This window comes from Rattus rattus, chromosome 9 (assembly GCF_011064425.1).
Source record: "Rattus rattus isolate New Zealand chromosome 9, Rrattus_CSIRO_v1, whole genome shotgun sequence".
In the NCBI taxonomy this organism is placed as follows: domain Eukaryota; kingdom Metazoa; phylum Chordata; class Mammalia; order Rodentia; family Muridae; genus Rattus; species Rattus rattus.
This window is the reverse complement of record NC_046162.1, coordinates 55558761-55576165: the sequence shown is the minus strand read 5'-3', so window position 1 is coordinate 55576165 and position 17405 is coordinate 55558761. Positions and strand designations below refer to the sequence as shown.

General features: G+C 47.2%; 1 protein-coding gene and 1 non-coding gene across 4 annotated transcripts in view; one reads left to right on the top strand and one right to left on the bottom strand.

The window, feature by feature from the left end:
- Window positions 1–723: 723 nt before the first annotated feature.
- Window positions 724–17405, top strand: part of Wipf2 (WAS/WASL interacting protein family member 2) — a 36468-nt gene continuing 19786 nt past the window's right edge. The window contains exons 1-2 of one of the 3 annotated variants that reach the window (XM_032912710.1): window positions 724–874; window positions 8235–8386. The gene's annotated coding sequence lies outside the window, so the exon portion shown is untranslated. Of the gene's footprint in view, window positions 913–8234; window positions 8387–17405 lie in introns of all 3 variants that reach the window. The other 2 variants (XM_032912709.1, XM_032912708.1) reach the window with 2 other exon arrangements.
- On the bottom strand, window positions 6271–6372 carry LOC116910639. The gene has a single exon (XR_004389177.1). It is a non-coding gene; the product is annotated as a U6 spliceosomal RNA (small nuclear RNA).

Below are 17405 nucleotides of genomic sequence, written 5' to 3'. Positions count from 1 at the left end.
AGGAGCAGTGAGACATAGGGAAGCAATGGGGTTGCTTAGAGTGGTGGCGAGTTTTGTGTATGAAGAGATCCTTAGTCATCTGCAACAGAGTTAAGCAATGAAACCCAGCAAAGGACAAGGATTCTTCTCTCATCCAAGCTCCTAGAGGAGTTCACAACACCATGTCTTAGCCTAGTGAGCCAGAGATCCTCGAGTTCAGTGGTTATAATGACCTAACCAATGACTTGCTAGCAGAAGCTCGCCTCTCTGTTGCTATGACAACCGGAACTTGTCAACTGGGCCTCTGCAAGGGTACTACAGTTCATATTAGGGCTGTGTGTGTGTGTGTGTATGTGTGTGTCTGTGTCTGTGTGTCTGTGTGTGTCTGTGTGTGCGCGCGTGCGCTCAGAATAAACACGAAAAAACATATTTGAGATACATCAGTTAGCTCAGTGGTTCTCTACCTGCGCTATTTTAAAGGTCTAGATGCTTTTGACCAATTAAATAAGCATCTCCTGGACTGAACCCTGGCATCACTAGTTACTGAAAGCCTCGCAGGCGGCCCCAGTTGCAGCCCGAGATGCATACCGGGCTTCTAACAGCGGAGCTCGTCTCGCGACCTTCTCAAGATGGTGGCGCTCCGCCCCCACGTGCGCCGGTAGAGGGCAGGCTTCCCAGCGCGCATGCGTCCCGCGGCTCTCAGCTCTCCGCTCCCTCCTCCTTTTTTCCCCCGCCTCCATTTTGTTCGCGGACGCTGGGGACGGTGGGAGCGGATCCATTTCCGGGTTGGTAAAAGGGGCGGCGGCGAGAAAGAGAGCTTGCCGCGGGGCGAACGGGCAGGACTAAACCCGGACTGAGGTGACGGAGGATTCGCTCCCGGAGTAGCCCCCGCCAGGTGGGAAAGACGCCGAGGCGGCTGAGCCCGCCGCTGAGGTGACCTGCGGACCTGAGTGGGAGGGAGAGCTGGGAAGGGGGGCGGTGGGGGGGGAGGGGACACCGGAGGAGGGGCCTGAGGCGGAGAGGGGCCTGGGGGCGGGGCCTGGAGACCCTAGAGAGGGGGCGTGGGCCATCGGAGTGGAGGGTGGTGGAGGGCGACGGGTACGGACCGAGCAAATGGGCAAGAGGGAGGTTTTTGAGAGACAGGAAATTAGAGATCCTGAAGGGTTGGGTGAGGTGAGTAAGACAGCAACTCTAGGTGAGGAAGGAGGGGAGCCGTGCGCGGTGGGGGAGATGGGGAAGGGAGGACCTGTTGGGAAAGGTAATCATTGGCAGGATGCTCTTGAGTTGAGGAGGATGGCGTGACGTTTCGGGGTGGACTTGGGTGAAAAGGATGATTGAGAGGGAAGCTGTTTACACCGGAGGAAGATCTTGAGAGTGTTGGATGAGAGGGAGTCGGAGAGATGTCTGAGATGCGCTTGGAAGCACCTGGAGTTGAAGGCTCCAGTTGGAGCGGCGTGAGTTGAGGGAAGATGGAAATCTGAAGGCGCTAAACGTTGGCTGTGTGCGCGGTTGAGTTACTGATTAAGAATGATTAGGAAGGCATATTCTGGAAGGATAATACTGAAACAGGGAGCTGGAGGAAGCTGGTGTGCACTGGAATCTACCCCGTCCCCCTCCCCCACCCCCTTCTGCTGGCTTTTAAATCCTGATCCACCTGCACGCCAGACAAGGACTGTACCCTGAACTTCATTCTTTTTTTTTTTCTTTTTCCTTTCTTTCCTTTTCTTTCTTTCTTTCTTCTTCTTCTTCTTTTTTTTTTTGGAGACAGTTTCTCTGTGTAACCCTCGCTGTCCGGGATTTCAGTCTGTAGACCAGGCTGACCCGGAACTCAGAGGTATGCCTGCCTCTCTACCTCTGGTGCATTTGGGAGGTGTGAGCCACCAGCACCACTACTGCTCAGCCGGAACTCATATTTTTGTTTTGTTTTTTTTTCAAGACAGGGTTTCTTTTCTCTCTGTAACAGCCCCCACTGTTCTGGTACTCACTATGAGGATCAGGCTGATCTTGAACTCACAGAGCTCTGCCTGCCTCTGCCTCCGCCTCCTGAGTACTGGACTTAAAGGTGTGTGCCACTACCACCGGGCTGGCTATCTATCTATCTATCTATAAAATGTGTGTGTGTGTGTGTGTGTGTGTGTGTGTGTGTGTATATATATTGAGTACAGTGTTGCTGCCTTTAGACACACTAGAAGAGGGCATTGGATCCCATTACAGGTGGTTGTGAGACACCATGTAGTTGTTGGGAATTGAACTCAGGACCTCTGGAAGAGCAGTCAGTGCTTTTAACTGCTGAGCCATCTCACCAGCCTGCTATCCTACTATTCTTAATGGTCAAAATTTTCATATTACTGTGTTGTTATCGCCAAGAGGAAGTAGTGGACTTTAGAGACTGAAATGAATGAATTCAGCTCTTAGTGACTTGGAGAATACACTGCCTTATTTTCTGATTACCTGAGTATTGTAGAGCTTTGAGCCATACGCCTTGGTTCAGTCGCTGAAGGTGTGTGGCCTTGCTGTCACTGGTTGGGACCATGCTGAAGACAAGATTGGATACTTTCTTGTCAATCCTTTGAAATTCTGTTTTGGCTTTTTCTCTGGTTCTAATACTCTGAAATGCTTGGCTGGTAAGTGAACTTGTTTAGCCTAGAAGTGTTTCTGAAAGTCTTGGCCTTTCTGAGGTCTGACGTGGATTTGCCAGAGACTGGGCAGTTTTAATTCTCTCTCTTGCTATCAGAAAGGGTGTTTACTCTAGTTGGTGCTGATTACTTCTGTGGACACAAAGGTGAGATTCAGAGGAGAGGAAGGGTATTGGGAATAGAATAGCTGGGTCCCCCCCCCAACTTGAAACAGGGTTTCTTTGTGTAGCTCTGACTGTCTTGCAACTCACTCTGTAGACCAGGCTGGCCTTCGTTTATAGAGACCCACCTGCCCCTACCTCCTAAGTGCTGGGATCAAAGTCATGTGCCACCACTTCCTGGCCAGAATAGCTTACAAGTTTGACTTTGGACTTTAAGAAAAAGGAATCCTGCTCTGTCGAAGGGAGTATCATCACACACTCTTGCTTGCCTGCAGCCTCTCTATCTGCTCCCTGGCATACTTGAGTATGCTTTCCTGTTGCCCTGAAGTAATTCTGAGGTTCATGGGCTATCCAGCCTGCTGTGGCCAACCCCAGTGTTCATACTGACCCAGGAAGAGCTCCAGACAGCGAAGCAAGAGTGCGCATTTAGACACGAAAACTTGTGTGGTATTGTGCCGCAGGGTTTTGCTGCTGTGTATACCTGGCTGTCCTGGAACTTGTTCTGTGGACTAGGTTGGTCTCGAACTCAGAGAGCCTCCTGCCTCTGCCTCTGGAGTGCTAGAATTACAGACATGCACACCACTGCCAGGCTCTTTTGGTTTATTTTTAAGAGGGTTTTTGCTATAACTTGTAGAGACGTAGAGCTCTTGCAATGGCCTGTTCTGTAGCACAGTGATTTTCAGTCTTTCCTGCCCTGTCACATTTTCCCACTGCTTTGCTTCAACTAGTCCTAAGAGGAAAGTGGCAAGTCGCCCCCTCCTCCTCTGGTGGGCATCTTGTCCTTGTCACAGCTTGATACCACCAAAATGAAAGGATTCTTGACTGCTTCTAATGGGGACAGCGACAGGAGCGGAGCTGGGTTTCTCGAGCCAGAGAATGGATTCTGTCAAAGCAAAGAATAGTTGCAGAGACACAAACTGGGACCTTGAAGCTGTGACTAACATTTTGGCAGCATGCATCCCTCTGCCAAATAACTTCTTTTCTTTAGGAGTGTGATTGTTGATCTCTTTCTCAAAGTAAGTTCTTGTTAACTATCCTTCACACAGCTCCCAAGCACAAGTTGGCGGAATTCCGCCTGAGTGACCGCCTCTTGGGGAATATTCCCTGGCCTAGAGTGGATGGGGTGGTCTGTGTTGAATGAAGTCCACTGGTAGATTTTGAGAACCACTCTGCAAGGAAATAGAGGCGGAGCTCTTTGCTGAATGTTTGGCGATCCTTTTCCTCTAAATTCAAGTCTATTTCTTATTTATCTGGTGGTTGAATGCACAATCATTCCATTTGCCTGACTTTGCAAGACCAGGGCCTGAGGAAGACAGTGTTTCAAGCTTACCCACGTTCTCTCTTCCGAGTCTCTGAACCAGAAGAACCTTCCACGTGGTTAGGAACAGTTCAGCAGGTCCGTGTCGCTCCTATGTTCTCTCAGTGTCTGGGGATAAATCTCCTGAGCTTCATGGGTGCTGGGCAAGTGCTCTGCCTCAGAACTCCACCTCCAGCCTCAGGAAGTGCTGGCTGGCATTGTCTGTGACACACGATGACGACGACACTGAAAGATGTTAAGTGGAAGCCAGGTGTCAGGGTTCATGCCGGTAGTTCCAGCACTTAGGAGGCTGGGGATGCTGGCAGACTCAAGGCCAACAGCGTAAGATCCTGTCTTAGACCAAAGGGAGTACTCTAAAGAATGTAAGGGCTGACAGGCGCGTTAATATCTAAGTCAGTCTTAACTAACTCGGTAGTTTGGCTTTGCATGCAGAGGTTCTATGGAGGCAGGGAGCACTCAGATGGCTGAGCTAGGAATGGCCTACCTGGCCTTTTCGGCCATTTGATTGTGTTCTACCTAGTAAATAACCTTTTGTTTTTCGGGAGATAAGTAGTTGAAGATAACATTATTTGTACTGGGTCTTGGGGTGGATTATGATGATGTTTTCTTGAATATATGGCAGTAGCCCCAGTAGCATTGGAGATATCCCCAAATGAATCCTTTTTTGTCTTTGAATCCAGACTTTATTTCTCATCATTAGTGTTATTGTATATATGCATGGCGTGTGTGTGTGTGTGTGTGTGTGTGTGTGTGTGTGTGTGTGTGTATTATGAGAGGGAGGGAAGGAGGGGACAGGAGTATGTGCCATGGCACGAGTGTGTTGGTCAGAGGACTACTGCTGGAATTGGTTCTCCCCTCCCACCTTTATGTTCTGGGGGTTGAGGTGAGGTTGCCAAGGCTTACCTGGCAAGTGCCATTGCCCATGCAACCATCCCAGCAGCCATAGAGTATTCTATCTTTAATACTCAGATTTAAAAACCTGGTAGGGCGGCTAATGTTCTAACTCAGTGGAGGAGCACTTGTCTACCCGAGCCAGAGGTAGGGTGAGTCCCCATCACCCCTCTCCCAAGGTGGGAAGAAAAAGCCAGTCGGTTTAGATGTGGAGATTTGACTCTGGTCCAGAGCTTTGATTTTTGATTGTGGCAACAGCATGAGTTATGCTTATGTTCCAGACCTTTCTTTTCTGTAAAGTGGTCTTTGTGGTAGATTTCATCCCTTTACTTACGATTAAAACAGTGCGTGCGTGTATGTGTGTGAATGTGTGTGTGTGTGTGTGTGTGTGTGTGTGTGTACACGCGCATGTGCGAGCGCTTGTGAGTAAGAGAGAGAGGTGGTAGATGCACAGATGGAAGGCAGGACAAGTGTATAGCTTCAGTTTTTCCTACATTTATGTGGGGCTCCATGGCTCAAACTCAGGTTGTCAGGCTTGCATCATCGTTGAGTGGCAAACACTGTTTAGCCTCTTCACTGGCCCCCACTTTATGAATTTTGAGACAAGGTCTCACTCTGTAGCACTTTACTAACACTGTCAGATGTGACTCACAATTGCCTATAACTCCAAATCCAGGGGATCCAGCATCACCCTCTTCTGGATGCTGGAGGCACCCACATGTGTGTTCTGCACTCACATAGACACACACAGACACAGACTTACACACACAAAACCACTTTTAAGAGAGAAATAAAGTTGAAGTTGGTTTTTTGCAGATTTTAGATGTTAGGCCACTTGTGGTGGGGCTTGCTTTTATTATCTGGCTTTAGAGGTTAGAGACAGGTGTGTCAGGAGGTCCAGGTCATCGTCAGCTGCATACATAGCAAGTTCAAGGCCATTGTGGGCTATAGGAAACCTCGTTCGAAAAACAAATTTTATAATTTAAGTAAGTAGTCCAGAATTCAAGTAGCAAAAACTAAATGTAGCTGAGCCTGTTGACTCATGGCTGCAGTGTCAGCGCTCCAGGGGCGGGGCAGAGGCTGAGGTTTTAAGGTCAGCTGGAGCTGCTCAGCACAGCCCTGGGGGAGTATATAATATTCTACCTTTGACTGCCTTCAGTCCAGCCCGCCGTTCATCTTCACAGGGTTGGAACTCGAACTCAGATCTTCTTGTGTTCTCTCAGTGTCTGACCCTTCTCTGCAGCGTGAGGCTACACTGTTAATACTACCTGCATTTTTTGTTTTTTAAAATATAAAACACCTCATGAATTTGAATGAACTCCTTGTGCAGAGATCATGCTAATCTCTGTAGTGATCCAATTTTAGTGTCTGTGCTGCTGAAGGGAGCGTGCATGTTTTTGTTTGTTTGTTTATCTTGTTACAGATGGTTTGAGACATGGGTTTCTCTGGCTGTTGAACTCAGACCTCTGGAAGACCAGGCTGACCTTAACCTAATTCTGAGCCTCTCTCCCAGCCCTAGGATCCAAAAGGTCTGTGCTGTTGAAGCCAGGTTGCATGTTTTTTTTGTTTGTTTGTTTGTTTGTTTTTTGAGACAGGGTTTCTCTGGCTGTCCTGGAACTCAGTCTGTAGACCAGGCTATCCTGAACCTCAGAGATTTTGCAGCCTTTCCCAAACTAGGATTCAAAAAATGTGCCACCAATGCCAGGTTATCTTTTGTTTTTTTTTTTTTTTTTTTTTTTTTTTTTCCGGAGACTGGGGATCCTGATACTCAGGGCCTTTGCAGCCTTTTAGGCAAACTGTGCTACCACTGAAAAATTCCACAATGAGCTTAAGCTTTTGAAGTGGGTTTTAGACTTCCTTGCTCAGTCTTCTTCATTTTCTACCAACTGAACTACAGCCCCACCCTTACCTCATTAAAAAGAGATTGCATGTGTGTACGAGACGCTCACGCGTGCCTGTGGAGGATAGACCAGGGTATCGGATTCCATGGAGGCGGAACTATGGGTGTTTGAGAGCTGCAGGTAGAGATTAGACTTGGGTCATGTAGAAGGACTGCAAGTGCTCTCAACAGTGGAAATGTCTCTCCAGCCCCTTGCTTTGTTTTCTTGAGGTAGGGTGTTGTAGTGGAGGCTGACCTTTAAGTGTGTGCTACTACACTCGAGGTGGTTTGTTTGTTTGCTTGCTTTGAAGTAATCCTCAAGTTCATGGTAAATAAGGGCATTTCCCCATGTGTGCCAAGCACCGTGCTGGGTACTAGGGATACGGCCGAGCAAACCGGCTTGAGTGTTTGCCTCTGTGACAGTTATGGTCTAGTAGAAAAGACCTCCATTAAAGAAATGATTAACTGTTGCTGTGTTCCCGGTGTAGGTAGCTAACGGGGAGTCCAGGCTGACTGAGTAGAGGGCAGTCAGGAGAGAACTTGGAGGAACTGACTTTTAAGGTGAAACCTCAGGATGAGGGAGGATTTAAGGGTGATTTAGGTGAAGGTCCTGAGGAAGGAATGGATTTTGAGGAACAAAGGCCCTCATACTGCTCAGGTGAGGAGCAGAGAGGTCAGGGGCAAGAGAATGTGACTCATTCTAGGCACTTCAGTTAGCTATCGAGTTAATTTTTGTGATACTGAAGACCAGACTCAGGGCCTCAAGCAGGCCAGGCAAGTCTCTGCCTCTGAGCTACACCCCCGACCGCAGCTTCAGAGAATGCTGAGCTCAGCGTCAGGAAACTTTCGGGTAACTCTTTCCACAGTGCTGGTTACTGCTGTGAATGCTGGACTTGTCTGCATCTTCGTCTTTGGACCTTGTTTTCCACCAGAATTTCCCTTAATAATGCCTGTCCCTTTAGTCTCAACTTGTCCTAGTTTTGTAGATTAATCTGGTTGGCTGGGTTAGGTTTTAGGATACTAGGGAGCAGCCCTTAGATTATGGGCCAAGCAGAGAATACAGATGTTCTCATATGAACTTGTGAGAATAGTGTTCTATCATCCAATCACTTGGGTCGTGTTTTTCCACAGGACACCTAAGTCTCACTGAGCGTGCAGGTGAATGAGTACCTGAGGGGAGGGCTGTCCTGACCCAGATGTATGAAAGCATTTTTATCTGGGGCCATTCCGAGGAACAGCATTTGTAGCTGCTGACTTTTGTTCAGAAGTCACAGCATTCAAAGCCCAGATGGTCCTGTGTGATTGACTTTTCTTACGTAATTGGATCAGCCTGCTCTGCTTTTATAACTTCACGTAGACTCTTGATTTAGCTCCATCGCTGGCGATCAAGGAGTGACGGTGTGCAACTGTTTCCAGCATCTCTGCAGGAAGCGCCTGCACTTCTGGTGGCTCAAGGGTATTAGAATGTGAGAGAAGACACTTCTACAAGGAATGTCATGGTGCTGCCATTAGATTATCTGTGGTGACTTGGGACTGAATATATTGTTTGAGATGAGGCATGGCGCCTCTCCCTCTTTGTGAAGTCCATCAGCGATTCATGGAGCATCTGCTTAGTGTTTTTCAGGCCTTTTCTTCATGGTTTGTCACTGGCTCTCCTCTTCTCTCTCTATGTGCTTCCTGCTTTGTGTTTGGGGTGTGCACATGAAGGATGCTCTGATGGAGGTGGCAGAGGTGGGCAGCTGCTACTTATAAGAGATATAGCTAGCTTACAGGAAGAGTAGCCTATTTTGCCATCAGTGACTAGGTCTCTGCCTTTTTTGTTTGTAATAGATTTCTTTTTTTAAGGTTGTTTGTTGTTTTTTTTTTTTTTTAAAGATTTATTTATTTATTATATATAAGTACACTGTAGCTGTCTTCAGATACACCAGAGGAGGGCATCGGATCCCATTACAGATGGTTGTGAGCCACCATGTGGTTGCTGGGGATTGAACTCATGACCTCTGGAAGAGCAGTCGGGTGCTCTTAACCACTGAGCCATCTCTCCAGCCCCTGTTTGTTTGTTTTAAAGACAGACTCTCACTATGTAGGCATGGCTGGCCCGGAACTCTGGGTTTGGTCAGTGTAATGTTACCCTTAAGAAAACAAAAGAGGGCTGGAGAGATGGCTCAGCAGTTAAGAGCACTGACTGCTCTTCCAAAGGTCCTGAGTTCAATTCCCAGCAACCACATGAGATCTCACAACCATCTGTAATGGGATCTGATGCCCCCTTCTGGTGTGTCTGAAGACAGCTACAGTGTACTCACATATGTGAAATAAATATATCTTTAAAAAAAAAAAAAAGGGTAAAGTAAGTGTCTTAGTTAGGGCTTCCATTGCTGTGAACAGACACCATGACCAAGGTAACTTATAAAGGACAACATTTAATTGGGGCTGGCTTACAAGTTCAGAAGTTCAGTCCAGTATCATCAAGGCAGGAAGCATGGTAGCGTCCAGGCAGACCTGGTGCTGGAAGAGCTGAGAGTTCTACATCTTCATCCAAAGGAACCAGGAGCAGACCAGCTTCCAGCCAGGAGGAGACTGGCTCCCACGTCGTTAGGAGGAGGGTGGCATTGCCCACCCCCACAGTAACACACCCACTCTAACTAGGCCACACCTCCAACTCCCCCTCCCACCCCCCATCCCCCTGTGCCAAGCATATTCAAACCACCACAGTCAGTGATAGGTCTCCATCGTGTGATCCTCCTGCCTCAGCCTTCTGAGATCTGTGATTCCAGGCATGTTTCCTTTCCTTGTGTTTACTTTTGCCATTATATCTGACTTTTTAAAAAAAATCTTTATTTAAATAAATGGGTCCTGTTGTGTTACCCATGCTGTCTCCAAATTCCTAGGCTCATGTCATTTCCTGCTTAGTTGGGACTATGATTGTGTGTTGCCACACCCAGTTTGGTCATGATTTCTTTTAGTGTCTTGGAGGTTGCTCACATATTTGGCCTGTGATAGAGTAGGTGCTGAGGCCACCGATCACTGTGTGGTTACACTCAGACTGGCAGAGTTCCAGGTCACCGAGGGCAGCCTGATTCCATTAGAGGTTCGAGTGAGATGCAGGCCTGCGTGTCCGTTCAGTTCTTCACGGTTGTGAGGAAGCACAGGTGGCTCGCCTGGGTGCTTGTGAGGCCAGAGGGGATCATCACGGAGTTGTTGCTTATCTTCTACCTTTGCTTGGGTTCCAGGTATCAAACATAGGATGTGAGGCATGAGGGGCAAGCACCTTCACCTGTGGAGCGATTTTGCTGCTCTTATGTTGGGGTGGGAAGGAGTAATGTATACATTTTTCTCCTCTTACTAATATATTTGGTTTGGTACCGGGTCCAGGATTGGCTTGAACCTTTGGCCGTTCTTATGTGATGATTTTGTTTATACCCTTTCTTTTTAAAATGGAGTCACACATAACACATATAATAAAAAATGAAGTAAATCGGGGTTGGGGATTTAGCTCAGTGGTAGAGCGCTTGCCTAGCAAGCGCAAGGCCCTGGGTTCGGTCCCCAGCTCCGAAAGAAAGAAAGGGGAAAAAAAAAAAGAAAATGATTTCTTTTTTTTTCGGAGCTGGGGACCGAACCCAGGGCCTTGCGCTTGCATAGGCAAGCGCTCTACCACTGAGCTAAATCCCCAACCCCCAAAATGAAGTAAATCTTAAAAAATAAATTAACCTAAAAAAAGCCGAGAGCAGGAGCTAGTGAGACATTTCAGTAGGTACAGGCATACACTGGCAAGCTCGAGCAACCCCAGGGACCTGCACGGGGGATTGGGGGGACGACCAGACTCCTCAAGTCATCCTCCGTCCTCTGACCTTCACAAGTGCACTGTGGCACACACAAACTCCACTCCCCACCTCCAAATAAATATTAAAAAAAAAAAAATATTAGGGCCTTGTCAGATAGCTCAGAGTAAAGGCATTTGCCACTCATGCCTGTAACCTGAGTTCAGTCCCTGGAACCCACATGAAGGTGAACTGAGAGAAGCAACTCTATAATGTTGTTTTCTGACCTCCCTCACATGTACACGGTGGGACACACGCACGCACTCACGCATGCACAAATGAAGAAGTAAATAAACGGGGTGGGGTGGGCCATGTGGCCCTGATCTTGCTTTGTAACTGGGGAAGACCTTGAACCTGTGGTACACCTGCTGCCTCTGCTTCCCAGGTGTGGGAGCTCTAGGCGTTGATCACCACACCCCACCTCTTCCCAGGGGTTAGGATCACAGGCGTCCGTGCTCAGCGCCCGCCCGCCCCTGGGATTGATTGCATTCTGTAGCTCAAAGTGGCCTTGAATTGGAAGCACTCCTGCTTCAGCCTCTTGAGAGCTAGGTTACAGGCGTGAGCTGAGTCACTATACCCAGCTCGTCCTTTATTAAAACAGTGAGAATATAGAGTTTAAAGAGTCAAATAGAGCACTTGGGAGGCAGAGGTGCGCAGATCTCTAACTTTGAGACCAATCTGGTCAACAGAGCGGGTTCCAGGACAGCCAGAGCTACACAGAGACACTCTGTTTCTAAGAAAGAGGGGCGAAGAAAATCAAACGGATTACAAGGCTTGAAATTAAAAAAGCAAAAACAAAAACAAACCCAGCGTTGTAGTTGCAGAGTTGGTTCATGGCTAAGAGCCTTTCCTATGCAGTCATGAGGTCAAGTTTGGTTCTCAGCAGCCGTGTAACAAGTCTGGCCTTGCACATGCCTGCAACCCCAGCCCAGAGCTCTTCACCACTGAGCCATCGCTCCAGCCCCGCTGTTTGTTTTTTGACACAGAATCTCACCATGTAGTGGGTTGGTCTGGAGCGCTCTATGTAGATAGATCAGGCTGGCTTGGAACTCACAGATATGCTTGCCTTTTGTCTCTTGCCACCATACCTGACATTGTACTCTTTCTTAATCTTTATGACGTGTGCATTCTGAACCTGTATTATAGGAGGTAAAGCTACCCCCACCCCACCCCGACACCTTTTTTTTTTTTTTTTGAGACAGGTCTGTCTACATTATGTAGACCAGACTGGCTTCAGAAACTCAGAGATCCACCTGACTGCCTCCCAAAGGTGTGTGCAGTCTTAAAGCCTGGGCGCCTTTCCTCCTGGCCTGCTACTTCACTCTGATCGGCTCCGGTTCCACCCGGAGCAGAGCCGCCGCAGCCTTCAGTGTCTCGTGTGTTACTTACTCACTGCCTTTCCAAGGTCTTGTCTTTCTAAAGGATATTTTGAATTTTGTTAATTTTCTAAATACATTTTTTATTTTATGTGTGGGTATTTTGCTTGCATGTGTCTTGTACCGTGCGTGCGTGTGTGTGTGTGTGTGTGTGTGTGTGTGTGTACGTACAAGCTCATGTGCTCATACATGCATTTATGTTTATAAATTCTGGAGTATGGACATCAGAGGTGGGGTCAGTTCTTTTCTCGAACCACATGTCCCCAGTTTAGACCTCAGGTCTTTTCTGTGCCTGTGAGGAACTTTACCCACGGAGTAAAGTCACCTGGCTGCCCTAACGCCCCTGCTTCCATTGCTGCCCTCTTGTCCTTAGGTGTGACTGGCTGTCCCTTAGTTCAGCAGTTGCAGAGGGAAGGAGGGATCTGGTTCTTACAGGCCTTCAACCTCCTGTTACCCGTCTTCCCTAGGTTCCAGGGGACTCTATTTGTGAACCCTTTCTAAATCTCTCCCGTGTGAATCCACTGCCAAGTTGAAACAGCCTTTTTCTTTCTGTGTAGTTAGTGATGGCCAGTGCACCCGCACTCCACGGGTGCAGTTTTTCAGCCTCCCTGTGATCTATCTCTTTCCCCATTTTCTTTGCTGTTGTTTTTGATTAATTTAATGCTGGGTATTAATCTAGGGTCTGGAATTTGCTTAGCTCCTCCTCTGCTGCTGAGCTGTATTTCAGCCTGGCCGTTTTGGTGTTTGTTTTGGTACCTTTAGAAAGTGCATCCCCCTTGTTTTGTGAGTCTGCTGTTTTATGAGGGCCGGTGAAAATGCTTGCTGCTGTCCACTCCCATGCCAAAGGTGGTTTCTGGTGATTCCTTCGCTTTGAAGTTTCTCTGGCTGTTTGGGTTAAGGCCTTGTGTTTTAGTTTCTTTCTTAAACAAATGTCCTAGATGTGGCTAATTACAGGTGAGCTCTGAAACCCAACTTGAGGAGAGTTCTTTGTAAACATAGGTGCCCTCTTATGTCTCCAGGGCAAACTCCGTAGGCTTTCCCTAGTATTGCCTCTATTCTGTTCAGACAGTTTCAGGCTTGGACTTTTGGTCTGAATTTCTAAATTAGAATATGTGTCTTTTATCTGATGAACTCCTCTCTTCTCTAGTGTTCCCTCCATATTGAGGAATTTATTCAAGAAATTCTTCAGTAGGGTTGGGGATTTAGCTCAGTGGTAGAGCGCTTGCCTAGCAAGTGCAAGGCCCTGGGTTCGGGTCCCCAGCTCTGAAAAAAAAAAAAAAAAAAGAAAAAAAAAAAAAAAAAAAAAAAAAAAAAAAAAAAGAAATTCTTCAGTAAAGGAGCTAAGTCTGTCAGTATCCTAAATCTTGATCTTCCCTAGTATTCAAGCTGGCTGACAGTAATAAATTTTAGCTGTGTGACTCCATTTTTCTTGTTCGTATCTCTTAAACTCCCTGATTGCTGGGATATGTGGGTGGGGAGGAAATATTAATTATGAGCATTGAGATACTCTATCATTTAACTGTCAAAATTCAGGAATGTGTTAATGTCTCTGGTGAGTGGGAAATGGCTGCACTCTGAAAGCACACGTAAATTATCTGCTGTGGATTTCCACAGCATCCTTTTGGAGTCCGTAATGCACTGAGATTTTTGGAAGTTGGGTTTTTTTGGCTTTGGAGACAGGGTCTGATGTAACCCCAGCTGTTCTCAAATTCTCATCCTTTTGCTTCTGTCTCCCAAGTGCCACCTGGCTTGGAAGTTTTTTTTTAACTATGGTATGTGAAGGGCATGTGTGCATCTTCTTTTATATTAGAGTCGTAGAAAAACTGCTTGGTCCTTTACTGCTGGCCAGCAAAACATCTGTTTGCAGCCAGCTACGCCTTGGATGCTGCCAGTTACCTGGAGGTCAGGAGCTGTGTAGTACTTACAGTTAATGTATCGCAGGCTGAGTGTAACACTTAGTGACCAGCTCTGGGAAGTCCCTGTGTCTGTTAGTGAAGCCACGTTGGCGGACTCTGGCATTGAGTGCATTTGCATTCTCTGTTGAGCGAGCATCTTTACAGAAACAGCTCTGTGGTTTATGTATTTATTTTCTGCTGAGGAATAAACCCAAGGCTTTGTGCATGCTATGCTATGTACATACTCTACCACAGAGCCACACCCCTAGGCCCTGTCTTTGCTAAAATATTTATTTTGATTGTATGTATGAGTGCATGTGTAGTGTGTGCAAGTGCAGACATACATGTGGAGCCAAGGGGGCAACTTTAGGGAGTCAGTTCCCTCTTTCTGCTATGGCGTCTGGGAGTTGAACTCAGGTCCTTAGGCTTTGGTGGCGTACTTCTACCTGTTGAGCTATCTCCAGAGCCCATCTCCATCCTAGACCCTTTCTTTTCTTTTCCTTTCCTTTCTTTTCTGTTTTTAAAAGATGTATTTATTTTATTTATATAAGTACACTGTAGCTGTCTTCAGACACACCAGAAGCAGGCATTGGATCCCATTACAGATGGTTGTGAGCCCCCATGTGGTTGCTGGAAATTAGACTCAGGACCTCTGGAAGAGCAGTCAATGCTCATAACCACCGAGCCATCTCTCCAGCCCCCTAGACCCTTTCTAAAATGCTTTTATACATTTTAGCAAGCTGTCCCCCACCCAACCCCCCACTCCTCCCAACCCCCGATGTCTGCCTCAGCCTCCCATGTGCTGGGGTTACAGGAGTGCTACATGGCCAGCCTCTGTGCTCCTTACAATGGTGAAAAATCACTGGTCCAGAACACTGGTGCCAGCTGTGGTGTGTGCCTGTAATCCCAGCATTCAGGAGGCAAAGGAAAGAGCGTCAAGAATTCAGGGTCATCCTTGGCTGCATAGAGTCCAGAGCTAGCCCCAGCTATGTGAGACTTTGTAAATGTATCCATCCATCTATTGTCTTTTGGGACAGTTTTCTCTAGGTTGGCCTAGAACTTGCTGTGTAGATTGGGCTGGCCTGAAACTCATAGAAGTTCATCTGTCTTTGAGTCCTGAGATAAGTCTGTGCAACACTCCTGTCTAAAACGTTGCTTAAAAACAAATCAACAAGAACAACATCCTGCCCATTCATGATCTGTTTTAGAAAATCTAGGGCGGGCCTGGGGAGATAACTCAGCAGTTCCAGAGCACAGGAGGGCTACCTGCCCCTTCACAAAATCACCTCAGCGTTTTAATGCCATCTCTGCATGTAACAGAAATCTGTCAGCCCCCTGACTCAACTGAACTTCAGAAGAGCATTGGTACCTTTCTGTTGGGAGATGAGAGCTCTGTACTCTGTAGCCCTGTAGTGGAGTAGTGAGGGAAAATAGGTGAGACGTGAGAGTTGCTCTTGACCGCTTCCTTGTAGACACACTAGAAATGCACTGGTGGACGCCTTCGATCATCTGACTGCTGAGAATGCAAGATGCACGTGCTTTGTTCTCTGTGGACTTCGGTTCCCAGCTGAGTGCAGGAACCTGTTTGGTCCTTGTCATCGTCTGTCTGTTGTCTCCTGGGTAGCTGTGGTAATGCCCTCCTGGGCAGCTCCTGCTCTCCCTGTACTGAGGTTCTTTGTCCTCAGTGCTAGATGCCATTATACCACTGTGGCAGGGAGCTCCGGATCTTCCAGCTCTCTTGTTTTGATGCTGTTGTTTTGGGCTATTTTGTTGTTTTCTGTGTGTGGTTGATTTGTTTTTGAGAAGTGGTTTCACTATTCAGCCTGGCTGGCCCGAAGTTGCTATTCAGAGCAGGCTGGCCTCGAACCTAGAGCGCCACCTGACTCTGCCTTGAGTGCTGAGCTTAAAGGCACATGTCACTGTATCAGGCCTTTATTGGTTTTTAGGAGCCATATTCAAGGAAAGTGGACAGGCAGGCACATTCCGTGTGGTGATTTTTAACCTTAGAAGGCACCCCCGTAGTGCCTAACTCTCCATCTTCCTTCCAGTAAGAGATTGCGTTCTCTGTGGCGCTAGAGCTAACTGTGCTCCTGATTCTCTGTGAGTGGGAAGCTTTTGCCCCATTTTGACTTCTTTGGTGTTATTGGCATATTGGCTAGGGAAGGACACTTCTGGGTTTGGAGAATGACCTCTTACATTTATTTTAAAATCGCCCCCTTGGTGATAGGGTTTTCACATATGAAGATTTATTTACCACTTCGATTAGTATTTTAGTGACGCTAAGCATCTGTTTGGGGCCATTGACTAGGATGCGGTTGTGTTTTGCCCAGGTTGGTCTTGACCTTCTGGGTTTAGGTGATCTTCTTACCTCAGCTTCTTAAGTAGCTAGGAGCACAGGTATTGGGCATTGCCCCTCTTAGCATATTTCTTTTTTTTTTTTTTAATATTTATTATATGTAAATACACTGTAGCTGCTCAGACACCCCAGAAGAGGGCATCTGATCCCATTACAGATGGTTGTGAGCCACCATGTGGTTTCTGGGATTTGAACTCAGGACCTCTGGAAGAGCAGTCAGTGCTCTTAACTACTGAGCCATCTCTCCAGCTCAGCATATTTTAATTAAAAAGCAATTGATGGGGTTGGGGATTTAGCTCAGTGGTAGAGCACTTGCCTAGCAAGCGCAAGGCCCTGGGTTCGGTCCCCAGCTCCGAAAAAAAGAAAAGGAAAAAAAAAAAAAAAGCAATTGGTGCAGTGCTTGTCAAACAGTTTCTCTTGCTGTGGTGACCTCCAACCATAAAATTATGTCATTGCTATTCGTAACTGTAATTTTGCTGTTGTTGTGATTTGTAATGTAAATATCTGATATGCAGAATATCTGGTATACAGTTCAAAAAAGGGTCAAGACTCAGGTTGAAAACCTCTGGACTGAAGAGTTAGATCTTGGTAAAGGGAGACTACAATACTCAACTTTGGAACTAGAAGTGGAATGGTATTTCCCTTTGGGTGTGTGTGTGTGTGTGTGTGTGTGTGTGTGTGTGTGAGAGAGAGAGAGAGAGAGAGAGAGAGAGAGAGAGAGAGAGAGAGAGTTTTTGTTTTGTGTTTTGAAACGATTTCTTCAGATATCCCTGGCTGTCCTAGAACTTGCTCTGTAGACCAGGTTAACCTCAGAGTCAGAGATCTGCCTGCCTCTGCTTGCTGAGTGCTGGGAGTACAGGTGTGCACCAGCACCACCCAGCTTAAACAGCTTTTTAATGTTGGTTCTGGGGATTGAACTCTACGCACGTTACCAACTGAACTATCTCCCCGTCCCTGCCTGGGTGTGTAGAAGTTAGAGGACAACTAGTTGGACTCTTTTTCCCATTGTGGCCTTAAGGATTGAGCAGAGCCTGTCAGGCTTGGTGGCAAATGCCCAATTCTCCAGCCGTCTAACTGCCCCCACGGCTCCGCTTCA